Here is a 19,141-nt window from a genome sequence, read left to right as displayed (position 1 = left end):
GGTTAAAATATAAATTGCACAGAACTGTTAGAGAAGTATAAAATTTGGGTAAAACCTAATCGGTTTCAAGTCTATTTTTTTAATGCTTGAAAATGAACTATTTATTAAATGGTTATAGATTTTAGACCTAACCTAAACCCATGAGACTATCAAAATGGGTTCGGTTCGAGTCTAATCAATTTAGCTTGGGAATACCACCCTGTACATCTCTACTTAAGGTAGTAGTGAGAGAGCCACAAAGTAATGTGATTCGTGGTCCAAACAATATTCTACAGGAGATAAACAATCGATCTTCTTAAATAAAACAATGAAAATTTAGCATGAAACCTTACACATGAAAGATAGTTGGATTTAACATACATATGCACATAGCACCATCATGTTCCATTACATGAGATTTTTTCTTAACATAGCATAAAGAACATTATGATGCATACATTCTAAAACTATAATGCAGATGCATCATCAACTATGGTGTATAATTCATACGACTGTAGTTTCAGAATCATTAACAATTTAATAAAATAAAATGATAATAGTTTTAAAATCACTAATAGTTTAATAAGACATAATAACTATAGTTTCAGAATCATTAACAATTTAATAAAATAAAATGACTATAGTTTTAGAATCATAAATAGTTTAATAAAAAAATTTAGAATCATTAACTCAATAAAAAAATGATTATAGTTTCAGAATCATTAATAATTTAGTAAAACAGAAATGCTATAGTTTCATAATCATTAATAGTTTAATAAAACATAATGACTATAGATTTAAAGTTATGAAAAATAAAAAAATATACATATCTAAAACATTAATCAATATCAAGAGTGCATATATATCCATCATGCATGAACATCAAAGTATGCATCATGTATGAATATCAAACATACAACTATATACATTCATAAATCAGTGCTTGCATATAAAAAATGCAAAGATATATACATCATGAATGAACATAAAAGATGCAAACATATGCTTTAAAATAGATTATAATCATTGAACACATATTAAAATATATTCTAACCATGAAACATGTATTAAAATAGATTCTAACCATGAAACATACATTAAAATAGATTCAAACCATAGAACATTCATTAGAAACATAAACTAACCATTAAAAACATTTCTAAATAAAATCTAATTGTTAAAAATCTATTAAAAATGTAAACAAACTATTAAAAATATATTTTTTAAAAATGTAACCATTTAAAATGCATGTAGATTTATACAAGGACTATTAAAAGCATTTAAGGATATTTGCATTGATTATGCCATGCATATCAATACTTATATATACATGTATTGTAAAAATACATATACATATGATGGATAAATGTCAAACACTTACAAACTACATGCTACTGATTTTTATTTACTTCAGAAGACAAATTCACACAAGCACAATGAACTTCTTAAAGAAACCACAAGGGACTAGGGTTTTCTTCTTCAAAGATGTATAAGATGAAGTCCTAAGAGGTACCTTATCCTACACCAATGAAGGTAGAAAAAATAAACTAAACACCTAAGCCTCCTCCAAAATTTGATGGAGAGGGCGAAGAGAAGAGAGAAGAGAGGAAAAGAAAGTGAGAGAAGAATGATTTTTGAAAATCCTTGAAGGGAGTATGAGCTCCTTCACCTTTTTTGAGATTATTTATAGAGCAAATTAGAGTTAGAGTGAGATGAGTGATTGTGGGAGATTGAGGGCTGAAATGGGGTCTAGCCCTCCTCTCAAAATTCATTTTTTTCAAAGATGTCATCCTTTCTCAAAAATCAAAAATCACTTTTTTCAAATTAGACCAAACTAAAAACATTGCAAAAAGCTTTAGAAGTGGTTTTCATTTTGTGTTTAGCCTTGGAGAAAGGAGAGAGATCATTCTAAAACCACCTTGGGATCCTAATAAGAGAAGGACCCCTGGGTTCCACCCCTCTCATATTGTTTCCCAAGGGGCATCTCTATGAAAAATCTTTTCAACCCCCTTATGAGCTAGTTAATCCAATCCCAAATAAATGCTAACTAAATAATTTAATATTTTATTTATTTATTCATATTTTTATTAATTATATATATTTTGAAACTCCCTCACAAAGTCAGCTACACCTTGGATCCCTAATTAGATCCAATCCAATTGGGTCTGATCCACATTCAATTTAATCTAATCCAAGTCCAATTGGATCAGATTTAAATCTAATTAGATCTAATCCAAGTCTAATTGGATCCGATCCAAGTCTAATTAATTTTATTTATTCAATACTTAACAATCATTTTTAACTTACCATAGTTTAATTAACTTGCATAGCTAATTATAATTTAACAGGATAATTAGCCCCCAACTTAATTTATTCACAATAAATTAATAACTATATTAAATTACTAATTAATTAAAATTTTAATTTAATTATTAATTAGCCATTAATTATCAAAAATACCTAAGTTAAACCCAAAACTTAGGAATTTAACACCAACCATTCACGTGTGTCAATTAAACAGGAAAAACAATATTTTCTTCTACTAAACACATCAATCCCTTTTTAAAATTCTTGAAATTTTGTGGGTCTTATAATAAATATCAATTTCAATATGATTTCAACATGCTAATCACATCAAACACACGTCCAATATATTCTAAAAATATAAATCACGTTTTTTACTAACTATAGTCAAGAAACAAGGTTTTTAAGAAATTATTTTTGGTAAAAATACCATTCAGGGTCCCGTAGACTTCTAAAAACACTGAATATTGATCTGAGCTCATGACTAAAATTGATATCACCTCTAATACACAACTGAAACTTTATTGCAGCATGTGAATGTACCCTTAATGCTATATACACACATACAAGTTGAAGGTTTCCTACCTCAAAAAGACTAAAAAGATGATATTGAACACTGAAATGAGATTCCAACACCGTAGAGGATATCTTCTCCTCATTATACATTATGAAGGTATAACCACACCAGCTACAAATCTCTAAACTCCTTCAATGAAGATTTGGACTTATTAAAACTTAAGGTAGGAAGAGGGAAGAATAAGAAAGATTGTCAAATTCTTGTGATGGGAGGGGTTTCTTCACTTTTATTTATAATGTTTCTAAAAAGAATCTATTTTCATATGGGTCTCCTCCCTCACCCCAAACTCTATCTTTTTAACCCCATAGGTTTCCTAATTAAATATGTAGGACTTCTCATAATTAAGTATTTAATTAATAAAATAAAAAGGAAACGTTATTTGACATCCCCATAGAAAGTCCTACATGGGGTTTGGTGACAAGGTGACCTTCTGAGAGGCATACAGACATGAAGAATCAACCAAATTCAGCATTTAAATAGTCAAATTCGATAGTCCTTGAAATGTAAATCGTCATGGTGGTCTTATATTCAATCGTACATGCACGGATCAGCCAAAAAAATAATCGATAATGAAAAATGGTAATTTTTGGCTTGCAATTAGGCATGAACTTCGGCCGACAAATAGAAGGGAACTCTTAGAGTATTTCCTCCCACATATTTTATGATTTTTCTCATCTTTCTCTACTCTTATCTCCATATTCTCTCTATTCTTCCATGTGATTTTTGGAGTAGGATCTCCATTGAAGAAAGTTTGGAAGGGGGTGACATTTTGGGGGAAAGCTTCAAAGAAAGGTAGGGATGCCATTGCTTGTATTAATACATGGTACTAGGGTATGCAGGCATACCCTAGGCTGATCCATAGATTTGTACCAGCAGGGATATCAACTTAGGATCTGCCTAAGATTAATAGATAAAGAAAACCTCATGTTTTTGGAAAAAAGGTTGGCCTTTGATTTTGGATCTAAAAATGGATTTATGTGAATTATATAGATGTTAGATTTATTTTGTTATGGTATGTTTAATGTTCACATACTTAGATTACATGTTGTTTTTAATGGTTGACTGAAACTTAGAAAAAAATAGTATTAGATGTAGTTCTTGGGGAGTTCATGTAAATCGTTGGATTATCGGTGCATGATCATGATCATGATTTATGATGGTTGTATGTTTTTTAAATCATGACATATGCATGTAGATAGGATTTATATATTTTTAAATATGTTTATGCTTATGGTATGCTTGTGGTAAAAAAAAAAGAGAAAGAAGTCCATGCCATTTTGGTGTTTTTTTTTATTCGACCAATCCGAGTTTTCCCAAATTACAGATCAATTTTTTTTAAAATTTGTATGCTTATTCTAGACACTTAAACGAAGAATTCAGCCCAAATCTAAAGCCAAAAGGATACATATTCTTGGAGATACGAGGTCTGCAAGAAGAGACAAGAATTTTGCCCAGTCTGCAACCTTGCAGAAAATAGTGTTATGGAAAAACATTTTTAACTTCAAAAATTTTTGGATTCTCATGCTGAAATTTTTACAATGGTTATTTAACATATAGAAGAAACTACAATAAAAATTCCAGTAGCAAACTCCCTCTAGGTTAACCAGAAAAATTAGGAAGTCAGAATAAGTTCTAAAAATTCTACAGGGAGCTGTCCGCAATTTTGCAGAACCCATTTTTGTTATATGATTTTTAGTGATTTTTGGGGAATAAATATGAAACTAAGTTTTTCTGTGAAGTTGTTTCTGAGATACAGGGCTATCTATAAAAAACTTCAAAATTTAATTCGTTAAGAAATAATCCTAGCAATTTAATCTTTACAAGATAGAAATCTATCAAATTTCTGGATTTGTAAATGAAATAGTTGTGCTTAAGTAACTGTGCAACTTTGACTTAGATGAGTTCTAGGGTTTCTGGGACATATGTGAATTTGAGTAAAAATAGATATCATTCTAAAATAAATGTGATGCAAGGTTTAGACAATCCAAAGCTTAACATTTTTAACAAGTTTATTAAAACCTTAAAAATAAAGCCTAGAAGTTTTGGTTCATTATCCTCACCTCACATCCGGCCCGCACTGCTCAATAAGTCATTTTGTACCTGCATTCCCTTTAAAGGGTCAGACTTGTGAAAGCCTAACAGATATATATAAAAAAATGCAAGAAACTATATAACATTAAAATATATATTCTATCACATTTCAGATATTCATGAAAATTATCAGCCTGGTAGATATGGAATAAAAAATCATGCAACATATATACTTCTCTTTCTAATATGTTCATGCATGCTTTCAATACAAATGTGATTAGCAAGGTCTTTGTGTTTCCTTGATTTAAAGGTTCCCTTGGGTACTTGGGGGTGTATAAACATCATAACAGAACATATCACTTCGGGTGTTTATTACGCTATTGTATTTTAAATTGTCTGAAGGTTTAACAAGCCAAGAGTCCAAGCAAGCGACCACTGGCTGAGAGTTAGCTCCCACTTGACACTAAAAAACAAGAATTATGAAGCATTCTATACTAGTTGCAAGTTATTGATCTATCACATAGGACACATTGATAGCCCTAACCTCCTAATCTTCGAGTGACTGAAGACTAACTGGGATGCGTTGCTCTCATAAAAGATCAAAAAGATAGATGAACCTATCATTTGTCACTCGAGGCTTGTACCACCTAACCTCTTCAAGGTAGCACAAATTCATAATGGGTTATGAGAGTTGTCTATCTCATAACCCATCGATTTGCTCTAGTGCCTTAAACCATTTGATCATCTCACCTGTGATGGCAAAACACCATTTATTTAGGTGTGCATGTTTATCATTTATAGTGTACATCCTTTACACTCGTAGGGTCCTTTATAACCCCAAGCTCATTACAAAGCTAACACTCCTACACGCATGCTTTATAGTACAAAAATAAGTGCATGACACACCCCAATTATCAATTGGTTTCTCCAAACCTCAGGCACCCACATGAGTAACAATAGTTTATGCGCATTGCCAAAGGTAGAATTTTATTTCATTATGCATACATATTCTAGTGTTTTGTCAGTTAATACATTCATATTTGAAAACTAACAGGGTATTTTAAGAAATACAATAAGAACTGGATTCATCATAATTAATCATGCCTATATCAAATGTTAAATTGCCTTTACCTGACTCAAGCCATCAAAAAGCTGCTACTAGGGTCACAAGAGTTGTCATTGCAACTAAGGAGTCAACTCTCTCAACTCAAAAGTCAACCATCATAAATCCTGGTGTTGACTCTTGTGCAAAAGAGTTGATTCACAAAGTATAGGGATCAACTCCCTCTTCAGAAGAGTCTACTCACAAAGAGTCAAAGCAGGATTTATGATGGCCATCTCACCTTCTTCGGAGGAGTTGACTCACAAAGAGTCAATGATCAACTCTTGCTCAAAAGAGTCAAGACCTATAGTGTTTGGGGTCGGCTCTTGACCATAAGAGTTGACTCACAAAGTGCCAAGGGTCAGCTCTATGTTTATAAGAGTTGACACATGTCTGAGGGGCCGACTATTTTAGAATTGTAATGCCTGCAAATTTTTGGTAATTATTAAATCGTTATTTATATTTTAAATTGATGTAATTAGAAATTTATCTAATTTTTAACTTAAAATTAAAATTTTAAATTGAATTGAGTCAGTAGTTGAAATAAAATTTAGTATTGAATTTAATTAGGCATGAAATTAAAGTTTAATCAGACATAAGAATTTAATTTAATTTGATAGAAATTTATGATGAATTTGGATCCTCATTGGGATGTGGGTTTATAAATTAAATATAGATATAGATATGATATGGTTTACTCCTATTGGAACGAATCTCAATTAGATTTAAAATCCAGTAAGGGAATCCAATAAAATATCTAATTATTTTAATTAAAAATAAAATTGATATAATTATGGGTGTGGAGTCCCATGGGCTGAACGTCCATTGTGAACCCCATATATGGTTACACCACTTGAAAAAAAATAAATTATAAGATAATACCAAAAAAAAGAGATAAAGAATGAAAAAAGAAATTTAGATTTTTTAGTTAATAGAAGATAAAGAAAGGAAGAAGTCCAAATGGTATGGACTCTTGAGAGGTCTATCCACAAGGGGACGTCCCCCATAGTAGGCCCTCTTGTAGGGACTCTAATATGAAGTCAAAATGATATATATATATATTATTTCATATATATTAAATATGAAATAATTTATGATATATATTAGTTAAATTATTAAAAAAATAAATATAAATATATTAATTAAATTGTTGAAAAAATAAATATAATTAGAAGAGATAATGTCTATAAGATAGTTTAGAGTCCTACACAAAGTAGAACTCTATCTACCTAAGGTCTCTAGTGGGAACATCACCACCTTCTAGATCAAATTAAATAAATTAAAAAATAAATAAATAAATAGGAAATAAAATATTAAAAAATTATAAAAAAGGAACTAGTTTCTCCCTCTCTCTAGAAGTCATGTTTGAGAGAGAGAGTGTAGAGAGGTCTAGATAGAGGCTCACGACCGCCATCCCCCTTGTTTTATGGTTAAAAAAAAGTGAAAAAAATGAGAGAATAAAGGAAAACTTACATTTTCCCTTTCTTCTTCCTCACATCTTCTTATTTCTCCAAACCATTAAGATAATCCAGACCTCTATTAGAGACCTACAACTACCTTGGTGAAGGTCTAATCCAACCCGAAATGAGGTGTGAATGGAGAAAAAAGTGACAATATCATTGCAGAAAGTGTGTTTTTGGTAGAGAATATCTACTTTCATGAGGTTTGATTTCGGGTTGCATTAACATACCCTCTTTTTGATCCAGGGCTTGGATCTATATATAATATATGCCTAGAACATCTATGACTATTAGATCCATATGAAAATGATTTTTAAAAACCCAAAACAGTGTTTTGGAAGATCAGTTTTGAGAAAATAATTTGGAAAATATCAGTTTTGAAACCCTAAAAAGCAAAAATCATGTGAATAGTTAGATTTGCATTTTATTAGATTGTTTAGAATGTATAATGAATACCGAAGGATATTTTTTCATAGATCTTGATGCTATAAATTTGTCTTTTGCCTAGATCTTAATTAACGATAAACGAAAATCATTTTTGAAGAAGGTTTTGGCAAAAACATTTTAAGATTTTGATGTTTTATGTTAAAGAAAGTTAATTTGAGCATATATGATAAATGAGTATATATGTAACATGAATAAACAACATGTTATTGTATAAATAAACCATGATTTCATGTTGTTTAAGGTTTCTTGTGATTCTTGCATAGATAAAAATTTATTTGAGATATTCAATGAATGTTTTATGATTCTTGAATGATGAATATTAATATTTTAGCAAGATTAACATGAATATTATCAAAGATGTATTATATGATGTTATAAATATGTTTAGAGCATAAAAAATCATGATTAGATGAATCTCACCATGATTATTGTTCTAGCTTAATAGATCTTGCATGAGTTTGAATCTTGAGTATTTTGTCTTCATTTTTTGTTATGACCAGTTTAAAAAAAAATTGATATCTCTATAAAAATGAAATCAATAAATTAAAAGCAAAATAAAGGAGTTCTACACATCCAGGGATTTAGAATCTTGTTTCATTCTGTTTAGTGCAGTTTTGATGTTGAAACATCCATTGCAACAGAGCACAGGTTTTATGCCTTATCAGCAGTACTTTTTCTACTAAAGATTTTGAAAGTTTTAAAAGCCTAATCAAAGCTGATCAAAATAAATTATAAAAACCCTAGGTAAAAGGTAACATGCATAAGATGTTTTTGTAAATTCCCTAAACCAGGATAAATTTTTGCAGTTGACAAGATCTCTTTGATGTTTTTCCTGAACAGGGTTCAGTCCCAAAATTTTTCTGATTGTATTACCTACCGACTGCATGCCGATGCCAAGAGTTTGTGGGAGACTACTCAAGAGGTGCACTATACACTAAAGGAGTGGTGTGCACTGACCTGAAAAGAGTTCTCTAAGGTGTTCCTAGACACCAACTTTCCCTAGTATGCTCAAGATGGCAAGATGCAAGAGTTCTTGGATCTCCAGCAGGGTTCCATAAAGGTGACAGATTACACCACACGATCCTGACACCTGGAGAAGTAATGCCTGCACATATACACTACTAACGAGGCATGGTCGAAGAAGTATGTCCATAGATTGAAGGCAACCTGCCTCTCAGCGGGGACCTCGAGGATCCCAGAAATCTCACTGATGGCACAAACCCACTCATCTACTGTGTTTGGGTCCTCCTTCCTAGTGAAGGCTGGGGTACTTAGTTTTATAAAGTCTTTGTAGGATGCTCCATGGGTCACAACAATAGGTGTTGGATTGCCATTAGGCTGATGGGCATTCTTATTGCCATTCCCCCATCATTAGCGAGGTTCTAACAGGTGGCAGTCAAGGTCGCGAGCGCTTTCAAGAGGAAGTCCCTCTGAGCAGTCCAACCAGCGGGTTGTTGTGCGACTATCTACAATAAAATTTAATTTAAATTAATCCTTACGTTTGGCATAAACAAATTATTTGTCTTGATGATCCTACTAGGCATCTAAGTTTTAATTTTTGCATAATTCATAAATGGTAAGCAATTTGCATAATTTTTCATATCAATCATGAACTAAACACAAAAGTTAGAACATATTTACAACGATAGTGGTTGACTGGACAGGTTTTGAGCCACACTTTCCCTCTGCTCTGATACTAAGTTGTAACATCCTAATTTTTAAGTCCCGAAGTTGTGATTTTTTTTAAATACTTTTAAATTTTTTTATAACATTGCAACATTAAAATCAAATGAGACTAAAACTTGGCATGTTACTTCTTGCTTACGTTAATATTCATACATGCATTAATATAAAAAATCAAACATTCATAAATTGAATTAAAAGTCCATACATATATAAATTAAATATAAATATCTATTTAATACATTTAATTTAAATATTAGAGTCTTGAACAATTAAAATTGCTCTCAGTTAAAAACACTCAGAGGTTTGAGAATGGTATGGTTCGGTCCCCATCGCAACCTTCTTCTATTGCACGTGAGCTCACTCACTTCCTAAAAAACATTAAACCATAAGGTCAGGCAAAATTGTCTCAGTAGAGTAGCGCTATATTAAACATGTAATCTAGAATTTGTAAGAGTTGCTTCAGATTTTCATGCACTTAACAAAAATCAAAATAGGATAAAGTTCAACATGTACTTATCTCAAGTAAGCATGCAATTGAAAAAGTTAACATTTATCCACTATTCATTCAAACTTAAACAAGTAAAAATGCATGAATAGTTAAAAATGTATGTACTTACCAATACAAAAGCTATATGCATGAACTGAGTCTTATCTTCAATTATTTTTTCTTTCTTATATGATGCATGCCATGCCTTTCTAATGCACACATACTTAGGTTTCTCTTCTTAGCCCCATGGGTACAAACATAGGCTTATACCTGGATCAGGGTCGTAGCTGTAATACCTGAAATTTTTAATGATTAATAAATTCTAAAGAAAATTTAAGTTTTGATTCTGATTTATTCTGGATATGAGTTATAGTTTTAAAACCCTGATTTTTGAGATAATTATTGATTAAAATAAATACTTGAACTTATATTTGAAATCTTGATGAAATTAAGGGATATTTTTATAATTAATCAAATTATCAAGGGTAGAATGGTAATTTTCCAATCTAGTGGCATCCTTCAGTAAAATCCCCAACTATATAGAGGTAAAATAGTAATTTTTATATTGAAAATATTTTCAGAGAATTAATAATTTTTTAGGGGTAAAATGGTAATTTGCCACCCCAATGACATGCCCATCAATTTTTTGAACTACAGAAGGGCAATAAAGTAACTTCTAGATTTTCATATGGTATTTTTGAAAGATGACATTTGATCAAGGGTAGTATGTTTATGAAAAAATAGAAAATCAAATAAAATATAATATTTTATATTATTTTATTCAAGAGACCATAGTTTTGGAAAACTACTGACCCAAAACCATGGGCAGCGATGATTTTCCCAAACCATGATCTAACATGTGTCACCTCACAGTGAGGAGGTGACATCCAGCCCCCTTCTCTCTCTGACAAATGTCAGAAACAAATAATATTTTAATAAAAAATTAACAAGTGTTATTAAAATTTTATTTTTTATTCAACTCAAGTGACAAATGTCACTTGAGTGGGGCCCACAGGAAGGTGGCACCTCCTCTCCCCCTATAAATAGCCTTGAGTGCCTCTCTCTCTCTCCCATGTTCTGAAGTCCCTTTCTCTTTATAAGCTCTCTCTCTCCTATTTATCTCACTAGCCTTAAGCTTTCTCTCTCTAGATTTGAAGCCTAAACCTCCATCAAATCTTAAATTTTTTCTGGCAAACCCCTTGTAGCCTCTTCTCCCTCTCCTCAGACAAGATTCGTTCCTTCGTAGGAGTTTTGATGAGTTAGATCCAACCCTGGGAGTGCTATTTGCAAGAGTTCTGCTAAAGTTAGCAGAAAAAATAAATTTGGATTGTGGAAGCGCTGTCAAAGTTTTTTGAAATTAGACCAGTATCTGAATCTTTCTTTTAAAACCAATTTCATAATTGTATTACTTCCTATTCTCCTCCTGAACCCTAGGATTTCTCTTTTAGGATTCAAATTTTGCCAAAATTTAATCCAACCCTGCCTTTACGCAGAGAAAGTTCTGTTAATATTTTTCTAAATATTTTTAAGTACTTAGAACCACTATAGTAGTAGTTCTGGCAAAAATTTTCTAAAAGATTTTTGAAAAAAAGATTTTTATAGCACAAGTTCTGGCAAAATATTTTTAAAAGATTTTTGAAAACTAGTATTAGTATAATAGTAATTCTGGCCAAAATTTTTAAATAATTTCTAAAATTTTGAATTATTTTAATCAAAATTTTGGCAAAAATTTTCTAGATTTTTAAAAAAAATTGAGCTTATTTAGTAGAAATTATGCCAAAATTTTTACAGTTATTTTTAGAAAAATTTGATTTTTATAAAGGAAATTATGTCAAAAATTTATCAAATCCTTTTTAAAAACCTGAGTCGATTTTTTTGAAAAACCTTTATAAAACTATTTATGATGCAAAGACATGTTCAAATTTTTATAACTCGAATTCAAGTTTGAATCCTTTTTCGAACATTTGAGTTATTACAGAAGAAACTATATGAAAATATTGTAACGCCTCAGGGTTTTTAAAACCTAAAACTGAATAAAAATTAAAAAATTTTCTTTTCTTTTTAAATAAACAGCAGAAACAATTTTTGGCTTTTAGTTTTAAACCTCAGGCATGTCACATTTTACAAACCACAATAAGAGCAACATTAATTTACACGATCATTATATACATAGCCTTTTTTACAAGGTTGAGAAAATAAACATTTAGGATTAAATTTAAAATAAATCCTAAATTAATTTCGAGATCTTGAGAATCTTGATTATTTGATGCCGCTCATGTCCAACATCCACTATATTATAGTATACTCTATATCAAAACTTGTAATCCCCATAAAATGGGGTCAGACTTATGACAACCAGGTAAGTTATCAATCAAAATTAGACAATTCAAATATTAAGCATGATTTCAATAATTTAAATCAAAATACATGTATCAAAGAATAATTATGCATTTTAAAACAATTTAAAACATGATTATATATAATATTAACAAGGCATATTTTCATATCAAATTCTGTGAAAAATAAGGTCTTTGTTTCGATATTTAACAATCCTCCTGGTATGGTAGGGGACACTCATATCTCAGACTAGGCATTTTGGGGGTATATTATTTTAATATGAATTGTCTGGATACCTAACTAAAATGAACTCATAAGCAAGCGATCAGTGACCAAAAAATAAGGAGAATCTGATCCATCCACTGACTGCGGTAGTCTGAGGTCCGATGACCCCGACCTCCTCAACCTGAGTGACAGGAGGCCTCAAAGAATCTATCACTCCCAAATATCATAATCATAACAATGTCACTCCTAGTCGTACCACTACCCTTCCAAGGTAGGTTAAACCTCAATGGCATCAAAGGTTTCTTTTATAGGACTTAAGATTTTCAAAACTAGGCTCAATAGCCCAATTACTCTTTTAGAATAAACACTAGGATCTTATTTCCCGAGCCTATTCATCATTTACTCTGTAAAAATGAGCACTCGCCTGTGAAGGCGAAACTATTTAAGTTTATTTGTATACATGACTCATACAAGAAATGAATGCCACATTGCACCTTTTTAGTTTAGAAAGCATGTACAATAAAATCTTTTAAAATCTTTTTATCTTTTTATCAAAATAAAAAATCATCAAAGTCTTGATCATAGTACTTATCAAATTTTGATTCAAACACATAAGATTTGAAATCTTGTCATTCAAAACAGGTACTTATTCATGCAGATATAAAAATATGCATTTGATCATAAATCAAATTTTAAATAATCATGCATGCATAAAAAACATGTCTAATATAAAAATTATAATATTTTGATAGAATAACTTACCTTGATTTTTGACATTATGAGGGAGAACAAGATAAAACACTCATGCTTTGATTTAATCTAATAATATTTATTATATTAAATAATGTTTCTATATTGAATTTTAGACAATATTTGCCCTATAAATTTAAAGAAGTTCTTTTTAAGGAATTATTAAAAATCTAAAAACTATTTAAAAATAATCTTTAAAAATTTTATAAAAATTTTCATAGAGTTTTCTCTGTAATAACTCAAATGTTCAAAAAAAGATTCGAACTCGAATTTGAGTTATAAAAATTCAAACATGACTTTGCGTTACAAATATTTCCATAAAGGTTTTTCAAAAAATTTGACTCAGATATTTAAAATGGATTTTGAAATTTTTGACAAAATTTTCTTTATAAAAATCAAAATTTTTAGAAATAACTATAAAATTTTGACATAACTTTTACTAAATAAACTCAAAATTTCTAAAGTATCTGTAAAATTTTTTGCCAAAATTTTGATTAAAATAATTCAAAATTTTAGAAATTATTTAGAAAAATTGGCCAAAACTACTGCTATATTAATTCTACTTTTCAAAAATCTTTTAAAAAGATTTTGCCAGAACTTCTATCATAAAAACTCTATTTTTTTTTTAAAATCTTTTAGAAAATTTTTGCTAGAACTACTACTATAGTAGTTCTGAATACTTAAAAATATTTAGAAAAATTATAACAGAAATTTACCTGTGTAGATAGAGGGTTGGATTAAATTTTGGCAAAATTATCAAAATTTAATCCCAGAGAGAGAAGTCCTAGGGTTCAGAGGCAGAATATGAAGTCCTATAAATATGGAATTGGGTTTAAAAGTAGGATTCAGATACTGGCTTGATTTTAGAGAATTTTGGCACGCTTTCACGATCTAAATTAGATTTTTTCTGCTAATTTTAGCAGAACTCTTGTAGGTAGCACTCCAGGGGCTGGATCTAACTCTTCAAAACTCCTACGATGAAACAGATCTCGTCTGAGGAGAGAGAGAAGAGGCTAAAAGGGGTTTGTCATAAAAAATCTGAGAATTGACGAAGGTTTGAGCTTAAAAGCTAGAGAGAGAAAGCTCAAGGCTAAAGAGAAAAAGTAGAAGAGAGAAAAAACTTAGAGAGAGAAGGGGATTCAGAACTTGAGGAGAGAGAGAGTGGGTGAGGGGGTATTTATAGGGGAGAGAGGAGGTGCCCCCCCCTTGTGGGCCCCATTCAATTGACATTTGTCACTTGAGTTAATTAAAAAAATATTTTTTAATAACACTTGTCATGTTTTTTTTTTATTATTTTTTTGATATTTGTCAGAAAGAGAAGAGGGTTGGGTGTCACCTCCTCATTGTGAGGTGACACATGTCAGCTCATGGTTTTGGAAAACCATGGCTGCCCATGGTTTTGGGTTAGTGGTTTTCCAAAACTATGGTCTCAAGAATAAAAATAATATAAAATATTATATTTTATTTGATTTTCTACTTTTTTATACCTAGACTACCCTTGATCAAATCTCATCTTTTAGAAATTCCATATGAGAATTTAGAAGTTACTTTATTGCCCTTCTATAGTTCAAAAAATTGCTCGGCTTGCCATTGGGGGTGGCAAATTATCGTTTTACCCTTGATAATTTTATTAATTATCTAAAAATATCTCTAAAAGAAAAAATACTATTTTACCCTTATATAGTTGGAGATTTTACCGATAGATGACATTGGATTTGCAAATTACCATTATACCCTTGATAATTTGATTAATTATGAAAATATCCTTGAGTTCTATTTTTGAACAATCCTCTACTTAATTTCAACAAGATTTCAAATATAGGTTCAAGTCTTCATTGTGATCAATAATCACCTCAGAGATCAAAAACTTGAATTTTCTTTAGAATTTATTAATCATTAAAATTTTTGGATATTATATTATTTTTGGCCCAAAACTTGGTTAAATCTCTCTCCAGATTTGAAGTACTTCAAATCTCTCTCTAAATTTGAAACCTAAACCTCTATCAAATCCTAATTTTTTTCTGGCAAACCCCTTCTCGCCTCTCTCCCCGGACGAGATTCATTCATTTATAGGAGTTTCGACGAGTTAGACATGGCCCCAAGAGTGCTGCCTGCAAGAGTTCTGCTAAAATTAGCAGAAAAATCAAATTTAGATAGCAGAAGTGCTGCCAAAGATTTCTAAAATCAGGTCAGTATCTGAATCTTTTTTTTAAAACCAATTTCATAATTATAGGACTTCCTATTTTTCTCTTGAACCCTAGGATTTCTCTTTTTAGCTTCAAATTTTGGCAATTTTGCCAAAATTTAATCCAACCCCCTGCCTTTATGCAGGGGAAGTTTTATTAATTTTTTTTAATATTTTAACTACTTGAAACCACTACAGTAGTTGTTCTGGCAAAATTTTTCTAAAAGATTTTCGAAAAGTAGATTTTTATAGTAGAAGTTTTGGCAAAATCTTTTTAAAAGATTTTTGAAAAGTAGATTTTTATAGCAGAAGTTCTGGCAAAATCTTTTTAAAAGATTTATGAAAAGTAGAATTAGTATAACAGTAATTTTGGCCACTTTTTCTAAATAATTTTTGAAATTTTAAATTATTTTAATATGAATTCTAGCAAGAATTTTCTAGATATTTCAAAAATTTTGAGTTTATTTAGTAGAAATTATGTCAAATTTTTTATAGTTATTTCAGAAAAAATCAATTTTTATAAAACAAATTTTGTCAAAAATTTCCAAAATCCTTTTTAAATACTCGAGTCATTTTTTTTAAAAAAATCTTTATAAAAATATTTGTGACATAAAGTCATATTCAAATTTTTATAACTCAAATTCAAGTTCGAATCCTTTTTTGAACATTTGAGTTATTATCGTAGAAACTCTGTAAACATTTTTATAAAAGTTTTTAAGATCATTTCTAAATAATCTTTAATGATTCCTTAAAAGGGACTTTCTTTAAATTTATAGGGCAAATACTACCCAAAATTCATTATAAAAATATTATCTAATAAAATAAATTTGATAAGATTAAATCAAATCACGAGTGTTTTATCCTGTTCTCCCTTGTTCTATAAAAAATCAAGGTAAGTTATTCTATAAAAATCTTATAATTTTTATACTAGACATGTTTTTGATGCATACATGATTATTTAAAATTTAATTTATGATTAAATGCATATTTTAATATCTGCATGAATAAGTACCTGTTTTAAATGACAAGATTTCAAATCTTATGAGTTTGAATCAAATTTTGATAAGTACTATGATCAAGACTTTGATGATTTTCAATAAAAAGAAAAATTATGTATAACACATTGATTTTAAAAGATTTTATTGCGCAGGCTTTATAAATAAAAAAGGTGCAATAAGATACCCATTTGCTGCATCAATCATGTCTACACACAAACTTAAATAGTTTCACCTTCACAGACGAATGCTTATTTTTATAAAGCAATGTTGAATGGGTTGGGTACATATGACCTTAGTATTTTTTCTAAATGACTATTTGGGCTATTGAGCCTTGTTTTGAAAATATAAAGTCATATAAAAGAACCCTTCGGGCCCATTCAGGTTTTGTCTACCTTGGAAGGGGTAATGGTACAGCCAGGAGTGACATTCTTATGATGATGATATTTGAAATCAATAGATTTTCCAGGGCCTCTTATCACTCAGGTTGAGGAGGCTGAGGCCATTGAGCCTCAGACTACCATCGCTAATGAATGCATCCATTTCTCCTTATTTGCTTGCCATTTGTAAGACACATTTTGGTCACTGACCGTTTGCTTGCGAGTCCATTTCAGTCAGGTATCTGGGTAATTCACATTAAAATAATATACCCCTAGAATGTTTAGTCTGAGATGTGAGTGTCCTCTATCGTACTAGGGGGACGGTTAAATATTGAAACAAAGATCTTATCTTTCACAGAATTTGATATGAAAATATGCCCTATTAATATTACATATAATCATGTTTTAAATTATTTTAAATTATATAATTATTGTTTGATGTATGTATTTTGATTTGAATTGTTGAAATCATGCTTAATATTTGAATTATCTGATTTTGATTAATAACTTACCTGACTGTCATAAGTCTGACCCCGTTTTATGGGGATTACAAGTTCAGATATGGAGTTGACTATAATGCAATGGATGTTAGACAAGAGCGACATTGAATAACCCAGATTCTCAAGATCTTGAGATTAATTTAGGATTTATTTTTAATCCTCAATGTTTTATTTTCTAAACCTTGTGAAAAAGACTATGTATATAATGTTGGTGTAAACTTAATATTGCTTTTTATTGTGGTTTGTGAAATGTGGCATGCCCGACGTTTAAAACCAGAAGCCAAAAACCATTTTTGCTGTTTATTTAAAAAGAAAAGAAATTTTTTAATTTTTTACGTATTTTTAGAGGTTTTTAAACCCTGAGGCATTACAGTAGCGCAAACAATATTTTCATACATAGGTGGCTTTGGCCTGATCAGGCACCTTTCACCAGTACCGGGTGAGGGATAACAAGTGCGAGAGAAGCGCCCAACACCACCATCCCAATGCATCAAACTTTCACTCATGAGTTTTTTTCTCCTACATTGCACTCTATTGCAGAGGGTTTTCCCTATCTTCGTGGTTAGGGAGGAGCAACCTTCTGTGCTCATAGATGTATTCTCACAAAACCATTTGTACCATTTGCCCTCTTCTTGCAAGCCTTTGCTTTAGTGTTACATATTTCACTTATTTGAGTTAAATGTCTTATAAGCAACATCATACATAAATTCTTAAAACAGGATTCGGCCACTTCGGGGCCAATGGATGCGTATTTAGAATATTACATTCGATGACATGCCCATATTTTTTGCTTTGCAAACATGCACGCATACACATAAATAATGTGATGATAAACTTTCATAACTTGTAGGTACCTATACATTCACATCATCATCATCATCATCAATCATTATCATTATTGCAGACATAAAAAATTACAGCAGGTTTGTCCCTTAATTAGCGAAAGGCCATGCATGCCAGTTTAGGCATTTGCGTAGCATTTAAATCACGCCCCACAGTTAGACATGCCATTTTCTGCATAAAATTACATTTTTTATATTACATACACAAGCTGGGAACTATTTGTAATGGCACACATATCAATGGATAATTTATGCAAATGTTCGAGGGTCGGTTCCTAAATTGGTTCCAAAATTATGAAAAGTCCAACTCTGTCTGACTGTTACAGAAGCTATGAATTTTGCATAGTTTGTAGAAAATTTTGTCAGCTTTTTGATTTTGCAAACTGTTTATAAAAATTCATTTGTATGAGGGAGTTACGAATATTTTGGTGCAGACCTACATTTTTTTGTTTTGACTATCACAAAACAATGCTCATTCCATGAAAAGAGCTCAAAATTTCACAATAGATGTAAAATTTTATTATCTTTCCAATGCAATAAACTTTTTGTCAAAACTTCTTCAAACAAGAGAGATATGAGCGATTTACTGATCAAGTATCAGGCCAAAAACACGTAATAATGGGTATATGCATTCAGGTGGGGCCAAAACAAGCCACCCAAATTCATATTTCTAAATTTTTCTACATGAACTAAGCAAAAAAATTTATAAAATTTTAACTACACTAAACTAATATAAACTACAATGGACAAATCTTATTTTCACAACCATTGGGTGAGAAAACAAACCCGTCTCACCGAAGGCTATTTCCTTATAAATGAATTCAGTAAATTTTATAATAAAATAAGTAAATCAC

The sequence above is a fragment of the Nuphar pumila genome, chromosome 9 (assembly GCF_984573655.1).
Source record: "Nuphar pumila chromosome 9, dmNupPumi1.hap1.1, whole genome shotgun sequence".
NCBI lineage: Eukaryota > Viridiplantae > Streptophyta > Magnoliopsida > Nymphaeales > Nymphaeaceae > Nuphar > Nuphar pumila.
The sequence above is the reverse complement of the archived record's forward strand: the minus strand, read 5'-3'. Positions refer to the sequence as shown.